General features: G+C 43.1%; 1 long non-coding RNA gene across 1 annotated transcript; it reads right to left on the bottom strand.

The window, feature by feature from the left end:
• Positions 1-7,315: 7,315 nt before the first annotated feature.
• On the bottom strand, positions 7,316-9,165 carry LOC143115056 (uncharacterized). The gene is made up of 3 exons (XR_012985036.1): positions 9,039-9,165; positions 8,797-8,924; positions 7,316-8,245 (listed from the first exon to the last, which is right to left on the bottom strand). It is a non-coding gene; the product is annotated as an uncharacterized LOC143115056 (long non-coding RNA).
• Positions 9,166-10,054: the final 889 nt, after the last annotated feature.

Raw genomic sequence — 10,054 nt, 5'->3', positions numbered from 1 at the left:
TCTTGCTCGTTTTTCTCCTCCTCTGTCATTTTCTTCGTTCTGTTTTCGGCACCAGAGGGATACGTCCTTTTTTGTGACTTGTCTTAACATTACCGTCTCTTCCGATTGTTGAACTTGATGCAGTGTCTGCACGAATTGTATATGCACCCGAGGTGTCTACTTTATGCGCGTGACTCAAAGGCTGGCAGACACAGTAGCAGTAGGCAGGCATATTGATCATGAAATCATAATTTTCTTGATTTGAATGATAATTGTTTCATTTATTCATTCATTGATGTCACTTGTTTACGTTATTTATTATGTAAAAAAAAAAAAAGAAACTCGATTGGGGGCTCCCTGGTGGCTAGGAGGCCCCAAGCAGCCGCTTAGTTCGCTTATGCCTCGGGCCGGCCGTGGTCATACGTATGATTACTGTGAATGTGTGTGTGTGTGTGTGTATCTGTTTGTGCACATGTGTGCACATGAACTGGGTTAACATGACCCCTGGAGGCAAATATACGGAAAAAATGGTCATCCTAGGCCTTACAGTTCTCAAGATATTCACAGAGAACTGTGTCTGGCCTACCCTCCTTTCGGGGGGTCCAGTCCAGCGGGGGGGCTACAGATCAAAACGAAAAATGACAGTTCCATGCTATCCATGTGGGGGTACATGCCCACCAAGTTTTGTGTACCCCGGTCTTTCAGTGTCCCGGGAATCCTTGTTGGTGTACGTCACTAAATGTACACATAAATTATTTTATTGTAAGGCCCCCCATGAACGAAAGTACACAAAACTTGGCATGCATTCGGAGGGTGTCATAATGATCCTACACTTTCAATTTCGTGCAGTTTTGACCATGTCAGCCAGAGATATTGTGATGAAAACACCTAATTTTTTGCTTTTTAATTTTTAACTAGGTGGCGCTATACATGAAATAAGTGGTAATGGGATGGGTTGACATGGCCCCTTGAGATCAACATACAAAAAAAAGGTGGACCTCCTAGGCCCTACGGTTCTCGAGATATTCACAGAAAACTGTCTCCGGCCACCTACAGGCCAGTTGGTGTATAGTAACATAAATTAATTTATTGTGTGGCCCCCCATGAACGGAATTCCACGAAACTTGGCGTGCATTCAGAGGGTGTCATAATGATCCTACACTTCCAATTTCATGCAGTTTTGACTATGTTAGGTCACAGATACCTGCGATTACAACACCTCATTTTTACTTTTTTGTGTTTAACTAGGTGGCGCTATACATGAAATGAGTGGTTATGGAATGGGTTGACATGGCCCCTTGAGATCAACATACAAAAAAAAAATGGTCCTCCTAAACCTTACGGTTCTCGAGATATTCACAGAAAACTGTGTCTGCCCTACCCTCCTTTCGGGGGGTGCAGTCCAGCGGGGGGGCTACAGATCAAAACTTAAAACGATGGTTCCATGCTATCCATATGGGGTTACATGCCCACCAAGTTTCGTCTACCTCGGTCTTTCAGTGTCCCGGGAATCATTGACGGAAATTTGGACATGCGAAAAAGAAAAAAAAAAAAAAAAAAAAATCTGACTAAACCTATATGACCGCCGCTTCGCTGCGCGGCGGTCATAATAACAAGTGTATGTCTATGTCTGTTTGTCTGTGTGTGTGTTTATTTATTATTTACAACATCCACCAACATACACATAAACATAAGCACATACTTTCAGTCATACAAACAAACACACACCAACAGCGTGCATATGCGTGTGTGGGTGTGTCTATACACATCAGTGTGCTTCCATGTTTCACTATCAGATCCATATGTTTTGTATAAGCCGTCACATGAGTTGGGATGGAGACATCTGTGTGTGTCCAGTATGCATCTGAGTGACTGTAGGAGTGTGTTGGAAAGATAACATAAGATTAGGAGCACCTTCTGGAGTGGAGAACTACCTGGTCAGAATGGGACATATGGGATCTGGACTGCTTTGGCCAGCTGATATTCAGAACCAATTATCACTCCACTTCATCTTAGTACACTGTGTGTGTGTGTGTGTGTGTGTGTGTGTGTGTGTGTGTGTGTGTGTGTGTGTGTGTTTGTGCTTGAATGTCTTGTCTTCAGAAAGCACACATGTGTTTTGATTGTGCAAATAGAGCTGAGAGATGAGAAACCAGCAGATGATTTTAGCGTTTCTCATTTTACTCATCTGAAGAAACACCTGCTTCTGGAGCATCATCTTTCATGCATTCAGGATTCCCAGGAAATCACAGCCTCGAGACTGAAGCCACAAAGAACCACAGGCATCTCTCTCTCTCTCTACAGGCATCTCTCTCTCTCTTCCCTGCTTCTTATTCTGTCTTACATATCTCATGTATTTAAGCTTATCAAACTATTGCCCTGTAGGGATAATTAAAGTTGAATTGCATCGACAAGTGACACAGTGAGAAGCGTTATGGTAAGTGCAGGGTGCTTCACACTCTTCCTGCTAATGGTGAAATTAGTCAGGGGTGACAGTAGCTCTTTTGAGCCAAGAAAATAAGCAGAGCATTTGAAAGGGGACTGAACACGCGAGGGAGTCTTAATGGAATGGTGTTGGTTTTGCTGTGGGGAATAGCAAGGTACAGTTGAGTGCACCCTGCCCCCTCAGTGAGGACTTGATGAGGACTGCAAGAAGAGTAAGAATGATGAAATATGTGGCACAGCTGTAAGTGTGTGAGAGCTGCTGTGTGTGTGTGTGTGTGTGTGTGTCTGGCTTGTAGACGCAGGCTGCTGTGGGTCTGTCCATTCTCACTCCCTCACTGGGGGCAGACAGGGGAGTGAGTACACTCTGACACTCCGAGCACATCATCCCTTATCATAGACCTTCTCTCCCACCGTTCCCACCGAAATATGTCACACTTCACTACATCGGCATCCGGTGCCTTCATTTAATAGATTTATCTTTAGGAGCATGGGAACAAACTGACTGTTAGGTTGCACTGTGAGCTCTCTCCCAGTTGCTTCACTGAAAGAACACATTAGCAATAATGTAATATTGAATGAATCATGTGAAAACCAGTTTGTTTGTATAGACACTTAGAGGGGCATCAGAGGTCCACGCCAGAGGTAGGTAATAATGTTCTCTGTGAATATTGAAATTGGAACATTTTTGTTATTTTTGTTCATTTGAAATGATAACCCATAGTCCAGCATCAATGTTTGTTTGCTAACATTCACAGTCAATTAAAGCAAAAGAAAAACATTGAAAACTTTTGCAAACATTTGCCTTTGTTTGCCATTTTGAACACTCCTCAAGATCGCCTCTGGGCGAGGCAAGGATCATATCCCCGTAAGACCTTAAACGTGCTCTGACCAGACGGGCCTCATAGTCGTGTTAGCCGCTCCATGGAGAGTGTCTACTCTGATGATAAGCCAGATGAATGGGAGCTCATTACGAGTGACTGGTGGTCCTTCTCAAGGAGGGAGGTAAAAATTCCAAAGTCAGGGTGTGATGAGAACCATACAACTACATTCACTGCATTCTACGGTGCTGAAAAAAAAACCCATCATCACCCAAATTCCCCTAGTGTCATGTAAATCTTGGTGCAATTAGTTATAATCATCAGCTTCTCGTTTGTCCATTAATCTTTCCCCTACTTATCAACTGTTGTTTCTTACACATGCAGACGATGCACGGATTCACACCCACTCTTTCAGAATACCCAACCCCCCTTCAATATGTATACAAACACAGCAATACACAGACACTCACACACACACACACACACACACACACACACACACACACACACACACACACACACACACCTCCTCCACTGTTCCCTCTTCACAAGAGAATGAGACATTCCTCATCTGTATATTTACTCCACACAAAACATCTGCTCAGGCTTCCTCAGAAGTCCCCTTTTACAGCCCAATGTATCACTTCTCTCTCCTCCTTGTATCCCTCTCTCTCTTTATTTCTCTCTCCTCCTTGTATTCCTCTCTCGCTCTATCTCTCTCCTCCTTGTATCCCTCTCTCACTCTTTCTCTCTCCTCAACAGAGACTCTAGAGGAGTTGCTCAGTGACCAGAGGGTTTGGAGGGTTACCGGTTCGAAATCAGCTCCTCTTGGGCCCAAGCGTGTCAAAGTGTCCTTGAGCACTTCCGAGGTTGACGTCTTGCATGGCAGCCTCCATGTCACTAAGTGTGTCTCGTTAACTTGTAGCTCTTTGAGTTCTGAGCTCTGAAGAGTTAAACATGCAGTCCATTTAAAGGAGAAATCCGGCCGATTTTTACATGGATCTTGATAGCTAGACGTAGCCGAGTAGGCTACTGTCGATAGGGGAAAGAAACGACCAAAATCGGTGCTACCGAACTGAAGTAGCTGCAGCTAATGCAGCTAATGTGCCTTTTTTTGCCTCTCAACAGACTCAGAATGTCATTAAAAGTTCTGTGCAACATTAACAGGGCCCTTACATGACAAAAAACTCATTAATTGTGAAGAAACCATTTGAATTCAAAGTTTGTACTGTCACATACCTCAGTTTCCATCAGTCGCTTCCAGGAAAGACCAAGATAGTCTGTTGTCAAGCTCATGCCGGCATTGCAACGAAAACTTGACATTTATTTTCCCTCAAAAATAGGAAATTGAGCTCTGTAATGGTTATGACCATATAATGACTATGTAACTACATGGAAACAGTCCAAATGATGCCTAAGCTTGCATGTTACTGAAAGCTAGCTCTATTCTCGCGCTGAAGTATCGTGGGAATTCAGTTGTTGCAGGAAAAGGCAAGTAGTGTGCAGATGTGACAGTACAAACTTTGAATTTAGATGGTTTCTTCACGGCTAATGAGTAGAAAATGATAGTTTTGTCACATAAGGACTCTGTACAGACCTTTTAATGGCATTTTGAGTCTGTTAGGCAAAAAGGCATGTTTAGATGATGCACCCAGACTTAGCATTGTAGCAACCCGTACATCTTTTTCCCATCAACCTTGTTCTCCCCATTTTCACCACCCCGACTCCCACTCTTTCCCTCGCTTTCCTCCTCTCTCATCTCCTCTGTCGCTCATCTAACGCCCGTTTCAGAGCTTGATTGATGGATGCCCCCCCCCCCCCCCCCCCCCACACACACACACCTAAAAACTAATCATGTTAAACAGGCTTCGGCCCCCTACCCCGCCCATCTGTATTAAATGCAGATCCTTCTTCATTCACCCACCAACCCCCACCCAGTTTTAATTGCACCCCCTCCTCGCTTTGAACTAAATGGTGTTAATAAAGCCCCCAGCTCCCAGCTTGGGGGGCGGATCACTGTATGATTTGCTCTCGATGATGACTGTCCTCTGAGAGAATGAAACTGGGTAAATAATACATTTCACTGGACTGTACTGTGAAAAGGGAGAATATCATTTCACAGGACTGCAGACCATGCCAGTGTTGAATGCCTTAGGGAGGCATACTGGACCCTGGAACATAGGCACAGCTCTCTTGATGCATGGGGTCTATTATCTGGTAGGTGGAGCTGCACAGCAAACAGATGAAATGAAGAGTGGCATATGCACCATATCAGTGAATACACACACACACACACACACACACACACACACACACAGAATTAGGGCTGATCAGCGGTTTATCGCTGTGTTTGGTGGGATTGCACTTAAATCTTCATGACATTTCAAGTCAGGAAAAAATATAGAGATATAAAAAAACAAGACAATTTGAATATCTCTCCCAAAGGACAGTTGCCAGTGAACTACCTTCATGTCGGATTTCTCTGAAATGTTTCAATTATGAAACCCTTGTTAAAAGCAAAACAAATGTTTTATCATGGGATATATTTTTCAACACAGTCTCCATCCTTACCACATTGTACTATTTGATTGCTTTGATTTTGCTTTTTGTTGACCATCTGTTATTCCGTTGAATCTATCTATATTAAAATCTTCCTCAAATGTATATGAATGCAGAGAATAAAAGGCTGTATTACAATGACTTTTAATTAATTGCCTGCACTTCAAAATGTAATTCAGTATTAGCTAATAGGGTGGCTGCGGGGGTTAGGGAATTTGGGATGCTAATTAATGTACCACCACGATAATTGAAATCCAATACATAAGAGAGTTAATTTGTTTGAAAAATATTTAATTATAAAATGATAAAAGTTATAGCTTCCCCATCCCAAAAATGGAACATAATTCTGTTTTCTGACAGATCTGACGTCAACCAGTGGTGCTTTGCGATGATATCTTTGCTCATCACTACAAATACAGCTGCACAAGCAGAAATTGGGAAGTTTCTTTATATTCTCATGCCAGATGGCCTCTCCTGACGTGTCATTAGTATCAGTGGTGAGACGTGATCTCCATTTATCGTGAATTCCCTCAGTCTGTGTCACAGTCTCTGACGACAGAACACAAACCACACAGCTTCCCTTCATTATTAATAAAGGCAGCCTGGCGACACTGCATGTGTGCTGGATGCTAGTTTCATATAACAGAGCTATGGAGCGATGCAGAGGGGGGATGGGTTGTGTGTGTGTGTGTGTGTGTGTGTGTGTATGTGTGTGTGTGTGTGTGTGTGTGTGTGTGTGTGTGTGTGTGTGTGTGTGTGTGTGTGTGTGTGTGTGTGTGTGTGTGTGTGTGTGTGTGTGTGTGTGTGCCTGCGTGCGTGCGTGCGTGCGTGCGTGCGTACGTGCCTGTGTGTGAGTGAAGTCAAATGTGACACTGGTCAGCACTGGACTCAAGCAGACAGGTGGAATAGCCCCAGTGGAGCTGACTACAGGGGAATTGTTTTCTCGGTCACATAAACACACACAGACACAAGCACACACACTCCTACACAGGCACATACAGACACACACACACACACATCAGGACCCTTCAGTCTCTGCCTCCGTCTTTCTTTTGCTCTCCCCTCACTTTCCCTCTTTCCCTCCCTCTGTTTCATGTCTCTCTATCCCTTCTTCTTGCCCTTCTCCCCCTCAGCCCCTATGTCTCTCTCTCCCGCTGTTAAGACCACGCTCCCATCGGCTTGGCTGCCATCCTCCCACCTCTTTTTGGATCGCTGCTGGAGAAGCACTTTCAGTTCTTGTCACTTCTCATTGCACCCACATACCCTGAGAGTCACTGGAGATAGAGAGAGAGAGAGAAAGAGAGAGAGAGAGAGAGAGAGAGGAGAGAGAGAGAGAGAGAGAGAGAGAGAGAGAGAGAGAGAGAGAGAGAGAGAGAGAGAGAGAGAGAGAGAGAGAACATAGCCAGTACAAGTGAACATGCATCAAGTACAGAGGTGGGCACAGGTGGACACTATTTTTGTTACAGACTTCAAATACTGGCTCATAAAATGTAACAAAATAAAATACAAAATACTGATGTGGAAAATGTATTTAATTAAAATACAAGTAATTAGTAATTTGAAAATATAAAAATACCCACACAATAATCATGGTAGACCAAAAAGTTTTAAAAGAAACTACAAGGCATATTATTTAAAACGTATCCCCAAGAGACAATAAATACTATTTTCTGATTGGCTGGCAGAGGGCTATTAATTCTGTACATTGGGTACAAAGGTATATTTAACTGAGTGATGAACTTTTGGCTTATTAGAGAAAAAATGACAGATTTTTCTTAACTATTTAAGTATTTTAAATACTCTAAATACAATGCCTATTTTGTTACAAACTAAATTTATTACAATCCTGCAAAATAAAAATTACAAAATACGCTAAAGTAAAATACGTATTTAAAATACATATAATTAAAATACTGCCCATGTCTGATCTCGGACCCTTACAACCATATGTGTAGTATACAGACATACATATGTGCACATAACACACATGGCACACATTTAGCATTAACGTAAGAGACAGAGATGCATGTTTGGTATACACATCCACAATGGGCTGTGTCAAAATTCCACATTGCGTGTTAGCTCAGGGACAACACAATTGTGTGTTGAAACTGATTGTATGTATTGTCCGACAGGGATGTATTGTCCCTGAGCACACATGTTTTTAACACATCATTTTTAGAGTGCATATGTACAATGCACTGCCAATGTTCTTTAAAGTGAATTGGTCAAAACACATGCCATGATATAACAATTTTCTTCTCTTTTTTTAATATAATCTGGAGCCGTCTGGTCTCCGCAGGGAGTCGTGATGTGATCAGATGATGATGATGATGATGATGCCAGATTAGGCAAAGCAGGATTACAGGCCCCCACGCAGGTGCTGGATGTCACCCAGGGACTCTTGGGTGGACCGACCCGCTGCTGCAGATGAGCACTTCGGCCTGGGGGACAGAGAGCGGTGGAGACGGGAGGGACGGCTGCTTTTAATGGATGAGGGTGGAGGATTGCTGACGGGCCTCCCTTCATCTTGATCAGTTAGAGCAGGGCGAATCTCAGAGGTGCAGCAGCTGCTCCAGCTTTCTTGTTGAAACAGCCCTCTCCCTCTCTCTCACATACACTCAAACACACACACACACACACACACACACACACACACACACGCTATTCCCTTTCCCCTGAATCTTACGTTTCTAGAGAGCAGCAGTCACCTGGGGCATCTCATCTGCCTCCATCCCCCATGCCCTTTAGCAGACACACACACACAAGCACGCAAGCACACACACACACACACACACACACACACACACACACACACACACACACACACACACACACACACACACACACACAGAAGCACACTAACCTATGTCTAAACTGATACTCACACACACACAATCTTTTCATTATGCATGCACACATACACATAAAAACACAGGCACAAAGACACACACACGCACACACACACACATCACTACCCACTGTGCATACTTACAGTAATTTCCAGGAAGCCGTGCATCAGGTGGCCAGGTGAGACTGATTCCCTTCAGTGCTGCTGTTTATCTAACTGTGCCTGCGCTTCCATTTCCATCCGTGCCTCCTGAGTCTCACTGCTCACACCATCTGCACACAGCCACAACGTTAAAGAGTCCACTCCACACTCATCATCACTTACACTGCAGCTATACTATGGCCATACTGCATTAGAATCAGTTAATTTAAAAGAGGAAATATTACCTGGAAGACAGCAATATTGTGTGCCAGATATGTGCACATGATGGGGCTATGGTGTGAACTGAAACTACAAATCACATGGACAACTCATCCCTTTATCCTTTTTTGTGCTGAAGAGTTTTTGCCTTCATTTCACATGGATCTGCTGATCAAAAAAAGAAATATAAGACTTAAAGCAACACCAAAGAACTTTTCCTCTGTCGCACGCACTATTTGTTTATCCAGCACCGGCTTTGCAAATAACAATGTCCACAGACAAGGTACAGTAGAATATGTTGCATGATTTTATGAAAGTACGATGATCAGATGTAAGTAAAATTTGTAGTTTCTCATGTCTCATTCCATCGAACTACAGATTCGCTACCCGATCCGGCAAACTTACATAGTGCGGTTATAGCCGATAGAGGGCCGTGAAGCGAATGCAGAAAGTGCCGTTCACCCTGTTACGAGTTGATGAACTACCGAAACTATTTTGGAAACATTATTTTAAGGTACAAAAAACTCTTTGGTGTTGCTTTAAATAAGAGCATATTCATTTGGTAGGTTACAATGGATATGTTTAATTACCAATGCATAATCTCAAACAGATATGCTGTAAAAACCATAACATCAAAATACTTAGTTTATGTTTCACAAAAAAAACACTGGCTGACACAACTGAAGTCACTCCAGAGGAAGTTAAGGAGACAGAGAATGGAGAACTGAAGAGAATGTGGTCCAAGCTATTGTTACAAGAGAGGTACCGCCGCAGGAGAAGGAACTGAGAACTATTGATGAAATGTTAAAAAAGAACGACCTAATTTACATTTGTTTTCAAAATCCGCCTTGGGTGATCCGATCACAAGTGGTCAGTTCTAAATACAAATGTAAACAATCACCAAGACGCATTGTGATCCGATGGTGGCCTGAGACGCAGTTGACCACCTATGTAGCGTGAATGCTAATGTATTCGGATGTGTCTCAGACAATTGGGGTTCTAATGAATGTGATGTTAGCAATAGCAAAATCTAAACTGCTCA

Source organism: Alosa pseudoharengus, unplaced genomic scaffold (assembly GCF_046254945.1).
Source record: "Alosa pseudoharengus isolate Yale_2024_CS ecotype anadromous, Long Island Sound unplaced genomic scaffold, YU_APseudo_1.1 YU_APseudo_1.1_scf_9, whole genome shotgun sequence".
NCBI classification, from domain to species: domain Eukaryota; kingdom Metazoa; phylum Chordata; class Actinopteri; order Clupeiformes; family Clupeidae; genus Alosa; species Alosa pseudoharengus.
The sequence above is the reverse complement of the archived record's forward strand: the minus strand, read 5'-3'. Positions and strand labels throughout refer to the sequence as shown.